At 35.2% G+C, this 20257-nt stretch overlaps 1 protein-coding gene across 10 annotated transcripts in view; it reads right to left on the bottom strand.

Moving 5' to 3' along the window:
* LOC106055105 (RYamide receptor-like) overlaps window positions 1-20257 on the bottom strand; it is a 217814-nt gene that overhangs the window by 72510 nt on the left and 125047 nt on the right. For 2 of the 10 annotated variants that reach the window (XM_056020752.1, XM_056020757.1), the window contains one exon: window positions 7745-7908. The exons of 7 other annotated variants lie outside the window; for them this stretch is intronic. The gene's annotated coding sequence lies outside the window, so the exon portion shown is untranslated. Of the gene's footprint in view, window positions 1-7744; window positions 7909-16226; window positions 16847-20257 lie in introns of those variants that run through there. One more of the 10 variants, XM_056020760.1, reaches the window with a different exon arrangement.

The raw sequence follows: 20257 nt of genomic DNA, 5'->3' as shown, positions 1-20257 counted from the left end.
CCGCAATCATTGATGCAAGAATTTTTTTGTTGTTCTTTTCTATCTTTGAGACAAATCGATGTTTGTGGCGCAATTCTGAAGAATGGGATGCTTCAACGACTTCCGACATGACAATCCACAAAAGTCTGTTTTTTTTTGTTTTGTTTTTTTTAAATTAGAAAAGAATATTGAAATAGCTTGAAGCTGTTTTAATTAAAAATGAACTGCCAACAGTTACAAAAGATTTAGTTGGCTCTTTGAGTGAGTGTGTGTGTGCATGCGTGCGTGTGTGTGTGTGTGTAGGAGTAGAGAAAGCAGGCTATTTCAAAATGCGTTGAAGAGCATAGCAGTAATTAGAAAAAAAAAAGATTAGGAGATTATGACTTGAACACGGTTAGAGAGGCTAAATGAAACTTTTGTCAGAGCTTTCATTTTAACTACCTCAATTCTTAGCAGTTTATATTCGTGTCAAATCTCTATTAGCTAGTAACCCATTTGTCTTTTAAAAAGTCATGGGATGATCGTCAGTTGTTTCTAAATCCAGCTCTACCATAACAGTCCATGTCCAATGCTACTTGTTCCTAATCGCTGAGACGTTCTCCATTTTGTGTACTCCTGTAGTGCCACGTCATACGGTAACGTCACGTCCAGAACTTCCTTTCAGTGAAAATAATTTCAGATTCTAAATGTGCATACACATTTTCATAAACATTTTTTCTAAAACAAATCCTAGCTTATCAACACTTCATCTTGTACACAGGAGGCACCAAAAGGCTGACTATTCAAACGTTGTCCCGCCAGATATAAAAATGTCCGATACAAAACTAACAAAAAAATACGTGGATCTATTCTATTGAATTGAAGAAACAAAATAAGTATCAATAGACTTTAAAAACAAATTAAATATAAGAGATTTCAAACATATTAATGTAGCGAGTGAACATATTCTGAACAGGTGCATTAAAACTTTTGGGGATTAAATTATCAGCAGCGTTTCTGAGCCTTGAAATGTCGAATAGTTGACATAGTGGAAGGCGTGGTCAAAAGGCTAAGTACGCTTAAGCTTGGCTACCTATGAAGGGGGCTTGAGGTTCGACACCCGACTCAAGCAGAGCTGTGTTTACTGAGCGCCTGGCGATATCTAGCGGTACTTTCTTACAGATATTTCTACCCCTAATGGTCCACAAATGAGATTGATAAATGAGATAAATGCTGTGAGCATGAAAATTTCGCTATATAAAAGCTATTATTATTATTATGTAAAAGACGAACGAGTATTGATTCGCTGGCCCATTATTATTATTACTGTTATTATTATTATTATTATAATTATTATTATGGTATTAATACATTGGCCAAGTCTTAACATTAATCTGGTTTAGTCCACTCCTAGTTCGGCTAGTTGAATTATTCCCCTTTCGGAAACCATTGGTAGAAAATATACAAACTACAATCAGTCAGGTCGTGTACCAGTCACTACAGACACTGTGATTTCTTTGGACCAGGCTTCTCTTCCTTTGTAGGCGAGGGTTTAGTAGAATACGAACAAGGGGGGAAAACTCTACCTCTAGAATGACAGTTTTGATATAGCTGTTGTCTACTGCCAAAGATGTTATGTACTGACAAAGGGTGTCAGAGACAACTTGTCACTAATCGTCGGCAGATTAACACAACTACAGACACACATGAACATGTGCTATTTATTCAAAAAATATTTAAAGGTCAAAGACATAGGCCTACTTCCTAGAAAAACAACAAAAGATAAATAAGAATGCTTTTGCTTTTTTAGTATGTGACATATCCAACATGATATAGATCCTTGTAAAGCACACACCATTGAAGTACTTCTTTTTTTTTTAACACTACACACTAAGTAATTTACTTTAAAAATAAGTTTCAGAAAATGGAAACATTTCCTATCAAGTTTAATAAATGTTTTGTCTGTAACAGGCGGTACTTCCTTTGTACTGCGACAGTCGCGTGATCAAATCTTAGCATTTGCTTGAAATGTGCCTCAACAGAGCACTAAATAGACAAACATGTGAATTCTGAAGTAAACTCTACATTTTGAACAGGCGAGTGATGTCACAGCTGGACGTTAGCTTGTCAGAACTTCACAAACAACTTTTGGCGTGTGCAATCGTGTGGCAAGTAGATTTATAGCCAGTACAATGATTGGATTCAAAAGTCCCTGTAGTTTTGTCCTTTTGTGACCTATCTATGCACTTCGCGAACTGAATTTATTTCACTGGCTTGTTAGAACAAAGAAAAAGGTGTGGCCATAGCTAGCAATAAAACTGAAATTATCGTTGGCTATCAGAGTTTCGGAAAATTAGTAAAACCTGTCATGTGATAAAATCAGGTATGTCGTCTGCACAGTGAATCACTAAGCATTGTCATCTGACCTTTACATCGTCTGCTTTATAGATCGCAAGTTATGAATGGGGAACTTAACTTTTTTATTTTATTTTATTAGACATTGTGCTTAGCAGTCACTCAGCGATACTTCTCATTTTGTTTGTCATTTTTTCTTCGATCTACTTCCATGCTCTATAAAGAGTATATTTTCTGGATATAATATGGATTTTATTTTGATAAGTGTAGGATTGTAAATAGTGTGTGGGCTTTGAAATGCTAAAACATTTAAAATGGATTTTAGTGATCAGTTGACTTCGTTTTGTTTTGGTAATGTTACTAGAAGACAATTTTCAAAATTTCCAGGGGAGAACCAGCAAATGGGACGGAAGCCCTCTTAAAATTTTCTGATTGAAAAAAATGAGTAGTGAATATCTTCAAAATTTTAACAAAATTCAATATAAAAATCTTTATACAATAATACTGCGCAAAACGAAAAAAACAAATTCAAGCAAAATAAAAACTAAATTTAAAAAATATTTCTTTATTTTTAAACTGAAACCTTTTTTAAAAAAACAAATAAAAATGTGTGAATTTCGCCCTCGGGGCAGACCGATTGTTATCCTTGCCAGAATCACTTCCTGTATCTCTACAGTATAAGGATCATTCTAAATAACTACACTTTCAAAACTATTGCGCCAACGCCTACACACTGACCGCACACGCACATGCACTGACCGCACACGTGCACACATACACATGTTGCCACCGGCGGCATATTTTCTTGATTGTTTAAAACCAGGACCAAGTTCTATTCAACGTGTGTGTGTGTGTGTCCTAAAATAATCGTTTTTTTAACTTTTTATCTGCCAATATCTAGAGTCTATGCAGGTCTATGTCCACACTACAAGATGTAGATCTGAGTACATTGGCTGCGGTAATTACCCAGAATACAGTTTACCAGGAAAAACAAAAAGTTCCACAACTGTTCTGAGACACTCTGCCATTCTAAAAAAATAGCCCTGCTTCCTCTTTCTGTTTTCCCGCGATTTTAACTGCCGTATGTTTATTTTCTTTCGTGCCTCTATAGTCAAGACCAAAAAGAGTGGAGTTAAGATCGAACTATAAGTGACCTTAGAGTTTATTATTTTGTCTTCTTTGTATGATGTACCTGACGAAGGTCTGGTGGCCCAAACATCGATTGTTTTACTTTAGATCTTCTATTGATGTTTACAGTTTCCTTCTCTTTACATTTGGTTACGTCTGCAGCAGTCAATCTTGATCTATTGATCAGTCCCCAATCTACCACGGGTTATAGTTACTTAGCACCTCTTAAGGTCAAGAAATATGCTTTCCAACTAATATTAATCACGCAACATGCTAAAGTTTCTCAAATCTCGTTCGCTAAATAGTCTAAAGTAACAATAAACCACCGACCACTCCCTGAGGGAAGACTATCTACCATTTCTTTTCTTTTACTTTACTTTGTGTACAATAACAACTTTCAAACCACGAGCCACAGACCAGAGGCGTAGTGAGGCGGGGGGGGGGCGCTATGGGGCACGATGTCCTGAGTGCCACCCTCAGGGGTGGGGCGACACACGCAGCCTATATTTCTATGTGATGCTCGTGGAAAATGGAATGAGGGGGGGGGGGTACCAATAGTGTACCTTGCCCCACGTTTTGTTCGCTACGCCTTTGCCACAAACACAGACATTGTAGACATATGTCTTGGTCCTTCCACTGCACTTCTGGTGCAAGGCTACGAGTGAGGAGACGGTGAGGGGGGGGTGCTACATAGATGATCTTGGCTTATTTTGCTGAGTGTTGCCCTCGGTTCAGATTACAGTTGCAGCCTAATACATCTCAAACAGCAATGCGTTACCCCCTAAGTGAAATGAGGGGCGTGAAGTGTCAGCACACGTGTAAGTAAGGTAGATTTGTTTTTGGCCTTGACCTTTGCCCTTTCCATGGACGTGCAGTAACAGTTCTCAAACTTATTTTAGAACTCATTGTGTGAGGACTCACCAACAAGGGCAAAACTGCGAGGGAATAATGCAACACTAATCTGCCTTATAAACAAAACACGCAACCCGAACTCAATAGATTCTCTGAGATCAAACTTCTGTAGACGAGATAAAAAGCAATATTTATTGTTTTCTTTTGATATACACAAACAAAAGATAAACTAAAGAGGCTTTGAATCCCGCTATATGCATCATCTGGTTTTCTTTCCTTTCATTAATAGTTTACTTCATACATACAAGAGAAAGAGAGAGAGAGAAAGAGAGAGAGAGAGAGAGGTGGGGAAAGAGAGAGAGAAAGAGAGCAAAAATAACAAGGAAAGAAGATTTTTCAGGGGAAAAAATAATAAAATTGATTTTAAAAAAAAGGTCTAATCAAAAGTTATACTAGACTTTCCCAGGACTGTGTCAATATATTTCTTTCTGCACAAATAGTATGTACAGTAGTTCAGTATAATGTTGTGGTTTCTCTAAAGCAGCCAATAAAAAGTGTTAAAATACTAAAGTACCTCAACGGAATTAATTGTAATATCTTGTTAGGCAGTGGACACAATCTGTAATACCTAAATTGTATTATCAATGCAGGTTCTTGATCTCAGAAACCAAGAACCCTTGGAGAAAAAGAAATAACAACTGATCTATCTAACCTTCAAGGATAGGTATGGATGTGTTGGGCAATGTTTTTGTGTGTGGATCACTTGCTGCACATTTGTTGTGGAAGACGTTCACTTGCAGGTTTTGTTGCCAAGATAGGAAACACAATGTACTAGCTGTAAGTAGGTCATAGATGTTTAGGGTTTAGAAACAGAAGGATAAACATAGACAGACACATTGACAGACACACGGACATAGACACACGGACATAGACTTAGGCAGACACACGGACATAGACACATGGACATAGACACACGGACTTAGACATAGACAGACACACGGACATAGACAGACACACGGACTTAGACAGACACACGGACATAGACAGACACACGGACATAGACAGACACACGAACATAGACAGACACATGGACAGACACAAGGACTTAGACATAGACAGATACATAGACAGCCACACGGACATAGACAGACACATGGACAGACACAAGGACTTAGACATAGTCAGATACATAGACAGACACACGGACATAGACAGACACATAGGCAGACACATTAAAAGACTAGACCGAAGAGTAAGAGAAAGGAACCTCTAACAAGTAAAGAGAGATGGAGAGAGAGAAACAGAGAGATGGCGAGAGAGAGAGAAACAGAGAGATGGCGAGAGAAAAAAAGAGAGATGGCGAGAGAGAGAGAGAAACAGAATGTTTCATAGAAGATATTCCTTCCAAAAGAGAGACAGAGACAGAGGGGGAAGGAGAGAGAGAAACATAATGTTTCAGAGAGAAAAAAGATATTCTTCAGAGCGAGAGAGAGAGAGAGCAACAGATCCTTTCAGAAGAAAGATACTAGATACTCATAAAGAGAGTCAAACCGACAGGAAAAAAAAGAGTGAGGAACATGGAGAAACAAGTAAAAGAAAAGAAAAAAATACTTTAAATAAAATAAAAAAAAAAAACAACATATCAACCATTTGGACTCTATCATGTCATTCATTTGTATTAGATCTATAAAAATATGAATACATTTGTGCGATTGGAAATATTTTTACAACTACCAATTGCTTTTGTTTAGCACAATATCGTGTTTGGGTGGGTATCTCAAGGCGCTATATTCCAATCCAGTATGTGGACCAGTTGGAGAGGGGGACTGGGGGGGGGGGAGCGGAGGGCAGCTTATGGTATGTTTCCCAGCTGTCATTTCCAAAACAATTTTAAAAAGAAAAAAAATATTACTCGACTTGAATTCGAGCTCGGCTCAAGCCTCCTTGACCGAGACGCTAGCAACTAAGCTAGACAAGTGCTAATGAAAACCGAAAGCTTTCAAGTTATCTAATATCAGTTTTAAAAATGTATAGTTATATCTCCTTAGCTAGTATTGTCATTATATATAAACCAATATTAATTACGACTAATTGATAAAATAAGTGGTACATATTTCGGTAGATTCACTTGTTAGGAATCATGTCTGATTGTGGAAAGTTTCAACTTGATCCGAGACAGAGTGAGTTGAGATAAGCGTTGTAAATATGGAAGAGTGAGTGAGTGAGAGAGAAAGAGAGAGGGATGGAGAGAAAGAGAGAGAGAGAATGAGAGAGAAAGAAAAAGAGAGAAACATAGGGAAAAAAAGAGCTTTAGGGAGAATTCATATATAAAAAAAGTTCTAATCAAATGACTTGACTCTAACAGTACAAATCGCCTCTACAAGTCTACACACAAATAGTGTTCAACAATGGATTAAACATACATACTGTTATTTCTAGATAATAACCAGACCATAGAAGCACTGACCATAACAAATCTGAAACAGACTCAGACAGTGTAACTCTTCCGTAATTTCCCATTAGAAGCACATAAATCTATAAGGCAGTCGTATCAGTCTGTTGACTCAACGATGTATTTTCATTGTTACCACAAAGATTTGTAATCAACTCTGCCCCAGTAGGGCGCAGGAGGCAATAATAGAAAAGGGGTAGTCGAGGAAGCTGAGGGCGTCGAGTGGGTAGGTCTATAAAACATGGATCCAGTTATTTTAATAAGTACTTCTTTTACAATGCAAGAAAAAACAAACTTTTAAAACTCCTCGGGTAGAGCAGACTGTGTTGGAACTCCACGAGACTGTAATCAATAAATAGATCTATGCTCTCAGTAAACAAAGTCTTAGAAAATACAAAAATACAGCTAAATAAATATAAGACTTTAGTTTGCTGCGCTCCAATTTAGACACGCACTTTAAGGCCCTAAATCGGACTTAACATGGTCATGACGTCTGCTGGTACAGTAACGTCTGCTGTACATCCAATGTAAGAATGTGAAGATAATGTATGGCTGCTGTATTGTCTAGGTCAGGACGAAAGGGAGATAAGGCATGTTTAGAGAGTCTAGCAGGGGGAGAGAAATCTTGCGAGGGAAACCAATGTTAGCATACACAATAATAAACGAAGAAATATCAATAGTAAGCAATAGGACAATTTTTCCCTTTTTTTTTGTAGATGTTATCTATCTGTTCTACTTGCCATTTTATCTATCTATAGATCTATCGAAGTATCATCTATCTATCTATCGATCGATCGATCAATCGATAATACATCCATCAATCAATTCATCCACCCATCTATAAATTCATCTACCCATCCATCTATCTATCCATCTATCCATCTATCTAGCTATCAATCTATCTATCAATCTATCTATCTATCTATGCCTATAATTTTCGAAAGAAAAAAAATGGACAAAAGAGAAAAAAAAAGTCTAAAAAGTTGACTAGACACTTACATTTACTGCTGAACGTATCTCCTCACTATTACGACATTAGCTATTACCTCCTCACTATTACGACATTATCTATTACCTCCTCACCAACAACTTGATATGAAACTGAAGCGTCAAATACCTCACACCTGCAGTGCCTCTGATATCGACAGACTCCTTCTTTACACCTAATGAAAAATAAAAAAGGTGAAAGAATCGGTCTTAATGAAACTTGGACTACAGGAAGTCAAACAAGGTTCTCAAACTTTGAAGCCGAGGGTCCTTAGCGAAGATACATTTTGTATCAGAGGTCGGAAATTGTATATATTTCAGGAGTAAGTGTTCCCCATATATATTTATTTCAAAACTTTTTTTTTACACCACTTATAGGTTTTGAGTCGTGACCTAATTTTGTTTTCTATTTTATTCAAGATTTTTGTTTGAATATTAAAATGAATTTTCACCTTTTTTTAGGGCTCTAGTTTTACTACGGATTGGTAAGGGGGAGTGGGGGAGTGCCAGACAGAGAGTATAGTGAAAGGGAGGCCAATGGCTCCTAGAATGTATTGAGACGACAACAAGCCATAAAGGTGATTTACAAATAGATTTCTGCCAACGTGTGATGCACGTCGAAACTTTGGCGCGTGATTTCAATGGTAACTGTGGTGTAACACAATACTGCAAAACGTCGTAGTAGAAATATCAATTTGAATACCATCCACCGCCCTTTCCACTCCACCACCTACCTCCTAAGCGTATACGTTCCTCCCCTCTAAATGACAAGGGCTAGACATTGGGGCCTGTTTCATTTTTTTTTCTGATAAAAAAAAGTAAAGTTCCCCTTTCAGACCATGCGTTCTATAGAGCAGATTATGTTAAGTGTATCTGTTTCTTTAGCCAACGGTTAACGAGCATGATGTCATGTGGCCAGCACAACGACCAACCGCCTTTTTATAAAAACATGAAATAGTCGATGAGTTACTAAAGATAGTCCAAGACAAGCACTAGAACTGTTAGTCCAGACCAGCAATTATAGAGGATAGACCACGACTAGCTATGATAATGAATTACCAGAGATAGTCCAAAACAAGCAATACTAGCTGAATTACTAGTTCACGACCAGCAATAATAGACGAATTATTATAGATAGTCCAAACTACCAATACTAGATGAATTGCTAATGATAGTCAAAGAAAAGCAATAGGAGCTAAGCAAACGAAAGGTTTCAATCTTTCCTTTTCAATTTCAATCTATTGACGAACATTTACAATCTAAAAAAAACATTTTTTGAATCCATTTTAAAAAAAAAAGCCTATCCACAGCTGAAGAGCTCCATCCCTGAAACTAAAGCTACCAGTCATTAATTATCTAATTGGTTACTTTTTTATTATTGATTTGTGTCTTGTCTATGTTAATGAATAATTATGCGAAGTTTCTGCTTGATCTGAGAATGGGTGTGGCAGAAATAGCGTGTTCACACTTTGTACCAGACAGACAGACAGACAGAGTGAGTTGATATCAGCTTTGTAAAAACAATACTTAGAGAGCGTCCTTTGTTTAATCCTTAAAACATTAAGATATTACATTTAATGTGTGTTTTATTTTATTTTTGGGGGGGGCACACTTTTATCATACTTTTTAGGAGTATATGTATGTTGTCCAAAAGTGTACAGAATGTGTATGCCTTTTCATTATCCAAGTAATGTCTTTAAATGTAGTTATTCATCTAATTACATAGAGTCTGAAGGAATTTTTAGTTCGTTTAGGTAAAATGATTTTTAAAAACATTTCTCAAGTTTAAATTTAATTCCAAATTTAAACATAAAACAAGGTTACAAAGACAGTTTGTGTGGAGACACAAACTCAAAATCGGTCCCCGAAGTGGTTCACCTAGGCAGGCAAAAAGGCAGGTTTCAATATTTTCAGAAAGAACATCAGAATGAAATACTATCAAAGGCAAATGACAGAGAAGAAAGGAGAAAGAAGGCTGTCTGATCTTGTGTGGTGCCCCAGCGGTCCACAGACCAAAAGATAGGTGAAAGTGAATGTGAAGTTAGATGTGATCCTGGTCTAACTAATCTCTTATAATGAATATCTAATTGCTCTAATTAGCCTCTAATTGTTTTGGAAAGGGGCAATCTCTAATTCCTCAAGAAAAAAAATCCTTAAAAAATTCTTTTTTTTTTTTAAGGATACCTCAGCTTTTTAGCTTTTGACTTCAGTTGTCGAGCTGTTTACATCCTAGGAATCCTTGGGCTTTTGCCTCTTTTATTTGCCTCTTTTTTGGGCATTGCCTCTTTTTTTTGGCTATTGGCCTTTTTATTGGGCTTTTTTTTTTTTAAATAACAAAAAGATGCATATTTTATTAGTAAGCGTACAAACTAAGTACTTACATTTTAAAGTACAATGATTGCAAAACATAGCAATGCATATAGTTACATTTAGGTTGTCATAATATTTTAACGTTTTAAATTGCTTTGTATATGGGGTTATTTTTTTCCAATAGCATATAATGAATATTTTTGAAATTTAAGGTTCTTAAAATATATGTGGTGAGAGTGTCAACAATAGGTAATTAAACAGAAACAATCAAAGAGTGAAATAGAAACTTAAATGATATTAAAACATTTTAAACATTGTAGTCACATTTTTTTTCCACTTTGTCTACATTGCTTATGGTTGTTTCCTTTGTGCTTTGCTACATTACCCCAGGTCTTTATATTAACTTCTATCGAACGTGCATACACACAAAAAAGGATGAAACTAAATACTAATTTAGTAACAATTTGATGTAGAAGCTTGTTGAGATATGAGGTTATGTTGATGCTCAATATTAGAACAACAGAAGAATAATAATAACTGTACAAAAAGTAAACGTCTACAAGGTAGTAAGAAATAATATATTTGTATGTAGACTGCACAGGTATGCACAATACGGATAGTGGTGGTATTTTTGCAATATTTGTAAAGAAGTCACTATGGACATAATTGTTAAAAAGTACAAATTAATACAAAGAATTGTTTGCTTAGATATCATGTGGTCATGCCTGATTTTCAATACAGGAATTCAGAAGAAAAAACAATGTTTACATAGAACGTAAAAGTCTGCCCTTGTTTTTGATTTCTTGGAGTTACTCTTCTTTCCCTTTTCTTGGGTTTTCACGTGTTCGCTCCTCGTTCCTTATAGTGTTACCGTTCCTTGACTTGCCGGCCTAATGTTCCATTTCGATATGATTCTCTGTTTTAATCGAATGAGATCTCTCGTTTTCTCCTGCCTAACTCTCTCGTCTTTGTAGATCAAAACTTTGGTTTAAGTCTCTACAGTCACAAGGTCAAGGCGTGGCCTTTGTGATTGTGTACTGTCTTGAATTGTCTTAACCGTTGTCAATTTCAAGGGGTGATCACTTTTTTTTTTTATTTGGAGTACTAACTTTTTTAATTATATGGTTACAGGGTCGTTAAATATATAAAAAGGATCATTTGGGATATATATCTATACACACGCATACACACTCGCATACACATATTCATCATATATATACTCCAAATATATATATATATTCCCTTTTCTTTAAGTTAATGGACAATCTTGGTATCTTTATTTAGCGCTATATTGTTTCACTTTGCGTTCAATAATTTTCTTAAAAATGTGATCTACTAATACATTACTGTATAGTTTATTATGGTAGACGATTTGTAGGTAGGTATTTTAAATAAGGTTTCTATATTCTGATAAAATAGTTACATTGATGTCTCTTAGTTTTTTATAGAAAATAGCAGTATTTACATTTGCACAGGTTTGACTGTTTGCGTCAATAATATCTTCTAAAGTTTTTTTTGCTGCCTCAACCAGCTCACATTCACTAAATAAGTGTTTCTCTGGGTTTTTGGTTTTCTTTTTTACAAATTACACAGGTATATTTGGACCCTGTTGTAGTTGAGAGTCTTCCTGTTATTGGGGTCATCCCGAAGAGTAATCTGTAGGCTACTTCTCGTGCTTTGGGTGTTTTGTGTTTGTTGTGTAAATGCGTGAATGTGTCTGTCCAATTGGTTGGTTTAACCCCTAACTCCCTGACACACTTTATTCTAACTTCTAGGTTTTCTTTCAACGTGTCTCTGAGTATAGTGTATATTGTTTTTGAGTCGTGGTGTGTTATGTTTTCATTGTTGGGTAGGTGTCTTGTGAGTGATCTGTAGAATGGATGTGTATGGTTACCAAAATGATGGGGTGTGTTGTTTTGAATAGGGAGGAGTTTGTTTAGTCTAAGTCCAAAATAATATAATGCTAAGGGGAAGTTATTATATCCTTAAAAAATTCTTTAAGTTCAGTGTTTTATACAGTGAGGTGCCCTCTGCATTCCACGAGATAATATGAAAAACTACTTATTAATTGTTGTTTTAAATTATGTCCAACTTAGATGCATGCTAAATTTTTTTTTTCTCTTAAAAAAAAGTCAAAATTTTTTTGTGTGTAAAAGTAGTAGTTAGTATAACAGAACTTACTAAAACTTAGCAATACTAATGTAAAAAAAAATAAATTTAGGGACAAAAATCTAAAACCGTTTGCATAAATGTGTTAAAAATATGGTCGATAGTTGTCGCCCCTACTAAGGAGCTTCCCGTGTTTGTTACTATTAATAGTAAATAGTTGTAGAAGTGGTGTATTTTTATGAAAAAATTGCTTGCATAAGTGATTTAAAAATTAGATTTTTCGGTTTCAGAAAAGAAAAAAGTAGCCGTTGCATCAGAACTTTGAATGGTCTAAAATATTATGATGTCGGATTTTCACTATCTTTTCTAGTTTACGAGTTCTAAACGGGACGGACGGACGGACATTCCACACAATACTAATAGCGTCTTTTCCCCTTTCGGGGGCCGCAAAAAAAAACAACAACACTGGAAATAAAAATGATTTTTGTTATTCTGGTGTTTCCGTTTTTTTTTTAAAAAAAAGATTCATTAAACGAAAAAAAAATGTTCCAAACTTCGAGGCTTGAAATATTAGAAAATCAACCAAGGACACGTGCTTTTTTTTTTTTTTTTGTAAACAATTTAGTCTCACGCGGCTGCTTGTTAGAGACTGGTAGATGAACTTAAATGTCATGGGTTCAAACTACAGCCCAAGGAAACGTTTCCCCAAGATTCAATGACGTTACCCTTAATAGACTTGCTGAGACCACAAGACCTTGAAATATGTTATCATTTACAGCAGCGGTTCTCAACCTTTTAAGCTCGGCGACCCCTTTTTTCAATCCCCAACTCTTACGCGACCCCCATCAACACATAAACACACAAACAGCCATAGAACAATCCATATTTTCGATGGTCTTAGGCGACACCTGGCAAACCGTCAATCGACCCCCAAGTGGGTCGCGACCCACAGGTTGAGAAACCCTGACTTACAGAAATAGTAGAATATGACCCACCACTGTATAGGTTATAAGACCTCCACTTGAAGTCATTATGTAGGTCATAGAATCTCTACAACGTAGGTTAAGTCATAGAAGTTCTACATTGCAAGGTAGGTCAAGGGGACACAACTTTATTAGGTTCGTTAATGGAACTTGATCTCAACATCTTAGATAGTCTATTATAACAAATTCTGAAGTTGTATTGTGAGTCTATTATAACAAATTCTGAAGTTATAGTGTGAGTCTATTATAACAACAATTTCTCTTCAGTTGGATCTGTCGAGACAACTATTCTTAATGAGAGACCTTTAGATGAACACAATGATAATACATAGAACTTTATCATTAGTTCAATCTCTTTAGCTCTATGTTAGCTGCCGTTCATACGTTCATTGTATTTATATATATGCTAGAGCTAAATATGTCTTACCATAGCTATAGGCCAAATACACATGATGCTAGCTTTCAATTTGTTTTTACCACTAATTAGTATGGTGTGCCCTGTGTGGTGTATAGAAAGTTGCTTTTATGTTAATGTTTTGTACTAGGAATGCCTTTGATATATATATAAGACGTTATGTTTATAAGACGATAATAATTTATAACAGCAATTAATAAGCAGTATCTCATACTAACAAAAAGACTTGCAATGTAAAGACACACTTAGGCGTATACACTTAAACCATGTTTAAACATTTAACCTTAGGTAATAGTGACTTTTTGTAAATGGGCCCCTTGAATGAGACTTTAGCCTTTTACAAAACAAATAAATCAATAACATCAATTTGGCCAGGTTCACATTTAACTATATCTTCATAACTATCAGTTCGTTGAATACACAAGAATATTAACAATGTAACGGCATTTATAAATCTCTGTGTTCTGAGGTATCAAGTCTTATCTTATCTTATATAATACAGACGTTACTTCTTTGTAATAGTATTGGCAACACTTTCGACACGAGAATGTCTCTGCTTTTTGTATGGACAGAGTTAGTGTTGTAGTTGGTGATAGGTTTGTAGTTCATAGTTTCTGATATTCTTTCTGAAAATATTGAAACCAGCCTTTTTTAGCAGCCTGAGCGGACCAATTCGGGGGCCGATTTAGAGTTTGTGTTTCCACACAAATTTTCTTTGTAACCTTGTTGTTGTTGTCAGTCATACATTGGTGTAAAGTTTGGTGAGAAATAGAAAAAAAACTTAATTTAAATATTACGTGTTTTAAGTTACAGAAATTCGATGTGTAATTGTACTTTTTACAAATGCATAACGTTCTTAAAAATTGAAAATTAGAGCACAGTAGTGAATAACAAGTTAGAGTAAACTTTGAGACCTAGAAATCTTTAAAGTTTTGCTTCGGTAACCAGCAATAGAGGAGGACATTATGTAGCAAGTAGAACAAACAGCAAATGTCTCTTTCCGTTTAAAAATGTGTTTGGTGAAATGAGTTCAGTACTGAAAGCCTGTAGATCTATTTTATGTCGCTGATAGAAATATACATGTCTATGTATCCATAAGACTGCAGTGGACACCCAAGCAGCAGTCTGGCCACTCAGCATTAGAATGACCGGAAAACAACACATTTCTGAGTGGTGATTTATTGGAAAGCAAAATCTACTTGGCATGCTGGGAATGAAAATGGACACGTGAACTAGTCCTGGAGAGAGATACATGTCATACCAATGAACCAGTGGTCAGCGGACGATAGAAATAGAAACAAAACACGTCCAGAAGATGACAGTTTTTACATTATATATGGCCAATTGTTTGACCAGCAATGACCGCTTTCCGGGACACTCTAGAATCTTTATATCTTTGAAGATAGACATTTATGATAAACATTATCTTGTATCCTGAATATGTAAATCATAACATTTTAGTCATAAGAAAGGTTAACATTATGGGATATTTGTTCTAAGTTCACGATGATAGAATTAGTACCCCCCAACCCCTTGATCGATCTTGCATTAAAGGGACTGTCTACTGTGTAGATCTAGAAATAAAATGTTAAACAGGTGTATGTGGTGTGTATAATTCGGGGGGGGGGGGGAAGGAGTAAATTTAATTTTAAACTTTCGTGAGCTTTCGTAAGTTTGAATTTTAAAAAATTGATCTTGTTATAAACACCAGTGACCTCACGGTCTCACAAATAAAATGTTGTCACAAATCGACAGAAAAGAAATAATTTAGTTCTTTGTTCTCATGATCTCTTTTTTTTCTCTTCGATGTTAATATTAAATTCTGAACAATTTGGAGGAATAGTCTTTTTTTTTTTAAATACAAGAGTTCCTAATGTCTGAACAATCCCTCATTTTCTTTCTATTTCGTTTCAAATATAATTTTAAAAAAAATCGTACACTGAATCAGACATTCTGTCCAGGATTTCACAGCATCTTCAGCCCAAATACGAAACGCTGAGAAATGATGGGTCACGTGAACGAAATTCTCCAGACACCGCCTCTGTAACATAAAACTCTATTCCTAAATGTAAAATGGATTTCAGTTCAAAGTAACCTATGGAATGAGACAGCAAACTATTTACTCTTTTCCTTAGCAAATAAAAGCAAATGAGCTATAAGTTTTTTATAGGTTAATTCAATCAAATATAATTAAACTGTCCAAATATAAGTAAAACCAAAAAGTTTCTTGGAAATAATTGAAATATATATATATATATATACTTGTAGGCTAAATCTTTAACAAAGAAATTAAGTAAAATAGTCAGAATGTAAAGACAGTAACAGGGAGAGAGAAGGTCTTTCTACTTCCATCAGCCATACGAATATGTTGTCAAACAAGAGTAACGTGTTTTAAAAGAATCATTGTATAGCATTTTGCGTTGTATTCAATTAAGGCCGGATTTACCATGTGCTACACAAGCTATGGCTTAGAGCCCTCAAGAAATATTTAGCACTGACATTTAATATCTAAACTTAAAATGAACCCACATATCATATAGCATAGGGCCCTTTCAAGTATAAAATTCCGCAATGTATATAATACACACATACTACACATAAGTATTTTCAAATCTGGAGACAACTAAATGCAATATGTTTGTTCTTATAAGGATCATTAGACATAAAATTCAAATACCTGATAGTTTCCTCTTCTTCTTTTTGAACGCTGACACGTTTTGTGTATTACAACAGAGACTAAAGACTTGAGGTAACTACAGGTACATTAGGTGTATTGTAACAGAGACTAAAGACTTGAGGTAAATACAGGTACATTAGGTGTATTGTAACAGAGACTAAAGACTTTAGGTAACTACAGGTACATTAGGTGTATTGTAACAGAGACTTAAGACTTGAGGTAACTACAGGTACATTAGGTGTATTGTAACAGAGACTAAAGACTTTAGGTAAATACAGGTACATTGGGTGTATTGTAACAGAGACTAAAGACTTTAGGTAAATACAGGTACATTAGGTGTATTCATAGTAGATTAGGTATGCAATATTTACATGTGTACGTGTTTCTATCACTGATCCCCAAACTCTATTTAGTGGGACTCTTGATTCACGTGCGAGTTTACAAAATCAACTAAATATTATTGAACAAGAGATACAGTAGTATTTGTTATAAATAATTGTTCAAATACTTAGGAAGTGAGATATATTGTAGCAATGACCTGACAGAAATAGAGGAACAACTAACAAGCAGACCACAAGACACTCTATAGCATCCAGCACTTGTAAGCAAATGTATATCAGGGAAAACAAAGAAACAAAAGTAGATCAGAGGAAAACAATGAAACAAAAGTAGATCAGGAAAAACAAAGAAACAAAAGTAGATCAGAGGAAAACAAAGAAACAAAAGTAGATCAGAGGAAAACAAAGAAACAAAAGTAGATCAGGAAAAACAAAGAAACAAAAGTAGATCAGAGGAAAACAAAGAAACAAAAGTAGATCAGAGGAAAACAAAGAAACAAAAGTAGATCAGGAAAAACAAAGAAACAAAAGTAGATCAGAGGAAAACAAAGAAACAAAAGTAGATCAGGAAAAACAAAGAAACAAAAGTAGATCAGAGGAAAACAAAGAAACAAAAGTAGATCAGAGGAAAACAAAGAAACAAAAGTAGATCAGAGGAAAACAAAGAAACAAAAGTAGATCAGGAAAAACAAAGAAACAAAAGTAGATCAGAGGAAAACAAAGAAACAAAAGTAGATCAGAGGAAAACAAAGAAACAAAAGTAGATCAGGAAAAACAAAGAAACAAAAGTAGATCAGAGGAAAACAAAGAAACAAAAGTAGATCAGGAAAAACAAAGAAACAAAAGTAGATCAGAGGAAAACAAAGAAACAAAAGTAGATCAGAGGAAAACAAAGAAACAAAAGTAGATCAGGAAAAACAAAGAAACAAAAGTAGATCAGAGGAAAACAAAGAAACAAAAGTAGATCAGAGTAAAACAAAGAAACAAAAGTAGATCAGGAAAAACAAAGAAACAAAAGTAGATCAGAGGAAAACAAAGAAACAAAAGTAGATCAGGAAAAACAAAGAAACAAAAGTAGATCAGGAAAAACAAAGAAACAAAAGTAGATCAGGGAAAACAAAGAAACAAAAGTAGATCAGGGAAAACAAAGAAACAAAAGTAGATCAGGGAAAACAAAGAAACAAAAGTAGATCAGGGAAAACAAAGAAACAAAAGTAGATTAGACGAAAACAAAGAAACAAAAGTAGATCAGGGAAAACAAAGAAACAAAAGTAGATCAGGAAAAACAAAGAAACAAAGGTAGATCAGAGGAAAACAAAGAAACAAAAGTAGATCAGGAAAAACAAAGAAACAAAAGTAGATCAGAGGAAAACAAAGAAACAAAAGTAGATCAGAGGAAAACAAAGAAACAAAAGTAGATCAGGAAAAACAAAGAAACAAAAGTAGATCAGAGGAAAACAAAGAAACAAAAGTAGATCAGGAAAAACAAAGAAACAAAAGTAGATCAGAGGAAAACAAAGAAACAAAAGTAGATCAGAGGAAAACAAAGAAACAAAAGTAGATCAGGAAAAACAAAGAAACAAAAGTAGATCAGAGGAAAACAAAGAAACAAAAGTAGATCAGAGGAAAACAAAGAAACAAAAGTAGATCAGAGGAAAACAAAGAAACAAAAGTAGATCAGAGGAAAACAAAGAAACAAAAGTAGATCAGGGAAAACAAAGAAACAAAAGTAGATCAGGGAAAACAAAGAAACAAAAGTAGATTAGACGAAAACAAAGAAACAAAAGTAGATCAGGGAAAACAAAGAAACAAAAGTAGATCAGGAAAAACAAAGAAACAAAGGTAGATCAGAGGAAAACAAAGAAACAAAAGTAGATCAGGAAAAACAAAGAAACAAAAGTAGATCAGAGGAAAACAAAGAAACAAAAGTAGATCAGAGGAAAACAAAGAAACAAAAGTAGATCAGGAAAAACAAAGAAACAAAAGTAGATCAGAGGAAAACAAAGAAACAAAAGTAGATCAGGAAAAACAAAGAAACAAAAGTAGATCAGAGGAAAACAAAGAAACAAAAGTAGATCAGAGGAAAACAAAGAAACAAAAGTAGATCAGGAAAAACAAAGAAACAAAAGTAGATCAGAGGAAAACAAAGAAACAAAAGTAGATCAGAGGAAAACAAAGAAACAAAAGTAGATCAGGAAAAACAAAGAAACAAAAGTAGATCAGGGAAAACCAAGAAACAAAAGTAGATCAGACGAAAACAAATAAAGAAGTAAAACATGGACACTGACAAACATATCAGAAAATCTACTAATTATTTTGGAAAGGGAAATCCTTAGAAAAATGTATGATTGTATACAAGATGAAACCGGATGGAGGACACACACACCAGCCAAGAAATATACCAGCTAAATGAAGACTTCTTTATATTGATAGAAATAAAAAAAAAAAGATTTCGCTGGGAAGGTCACTGAGTCAAAGAACAGAGAAGCAAACTATTACACCGGCAAAACCCCAAAGGGATGCGCCCCGAAGGAAGACCACGAATACGATGGCTTGATGATGCCGAGGCAGATCTACAACAGCTAAGAGTTAGGGCAAAGAGACATAAAGTTGAGATCTGAATGGAAACCTGTATTGAAGCAGGCCAGGGCCATCCATGGGCTATAGAGCCACTAAGATATGTGGATTTATATATCCACAAATAGATATGCAAAATATACAATATATAATATAAAACAGAACAGGTCCCAATTCAACTTTTATACCTTTTTTCATTAGTATTTGTGTTATAATCAGGGGCGTAGCTAGGAATTTGCCATCATTTAGGGGCCCGGGGGGGGGGGCTTGACCTCTTTGGTGGCCTCCTGCATTTTGAGTAATATTTAATATTCAAAGTAAAAAAAAACACACTCATTTGGGGGCTCCCTCAAGTGGGGGCCGGGGGGATTTTCAAATTCTTCCCCCTCCTCCCCCACAATAACTACGAAACTGGTGATAATTGTAGATTGCTCAAAAACCTCTGCTTTAAATAGTATTTTAAAGGTTTATACAAGCATTTGTATCTTGTTCAATCTTGAATTCTCTTTGATTTTGACCCTTATGTATTAAAAGTGATTCAACTCGACTGAAGTAGCGGGTTGACTTAATGGAATATCATGAACACATTAGGTACGCTATGGACTGTACAGTGAATGACATACGTTGCTTCAATAGCACTCGACGGCTTTAATGGAGCTTGCAAGAAAGGCTCTCAGTATTGGGAAGCCCATGGCGCGACATATAATGAACGCCTCTACGTAGTATAATACAAAGCGACATTGATCTCATATCAAGATTTCATCCAAGATTAGCAGCCCTTGCTGAGCATTGATTACGCTGCCATCACATGGGTAAGCTTTATTGACTACAAAGTTATCTTACCATCAAGTTATCTCACATCTTTAATTAGACATCTAAGATAAATACACTAGACACTACGTATGATAACAGACACATAGAGGATACTTTCTGAATAATTTGGGAACATTAGTGGGGTGGGGGGGAGGGACTTGCATCATCAACCTCCTTATCAGACATCCGTTTTACCCGCCAAATTTTATTTACAAATTGTGCGTGACGTGATCGGAAGCCAATCGTACCAGCCCTCAAATTCTGATTAATGCATTGCGTAATAAATGAAGCGTGTATGGGTTT

This window comes from Biomphalaria glabrata, chromosome 2 (genome assembly GCF_947242115.1).
Source record: "Biomphalaria glabrata chromosome 2, xgBioGlab47.1, whole genome shotgun sequence".
In the NCBI taxonomy this organism is placed as follows: domain Eukaryota; kingdom Metazoa; phylum Mollusca; class Gastropoda; family Planorbidae; genus Biomphalaria; species Biomphalaria glabrata.
The sequence above is the reverse complement of the archived record's forward strand: the minus strand, read 5'-3'. Positions and strand labels throughout refer to the sequence as shown.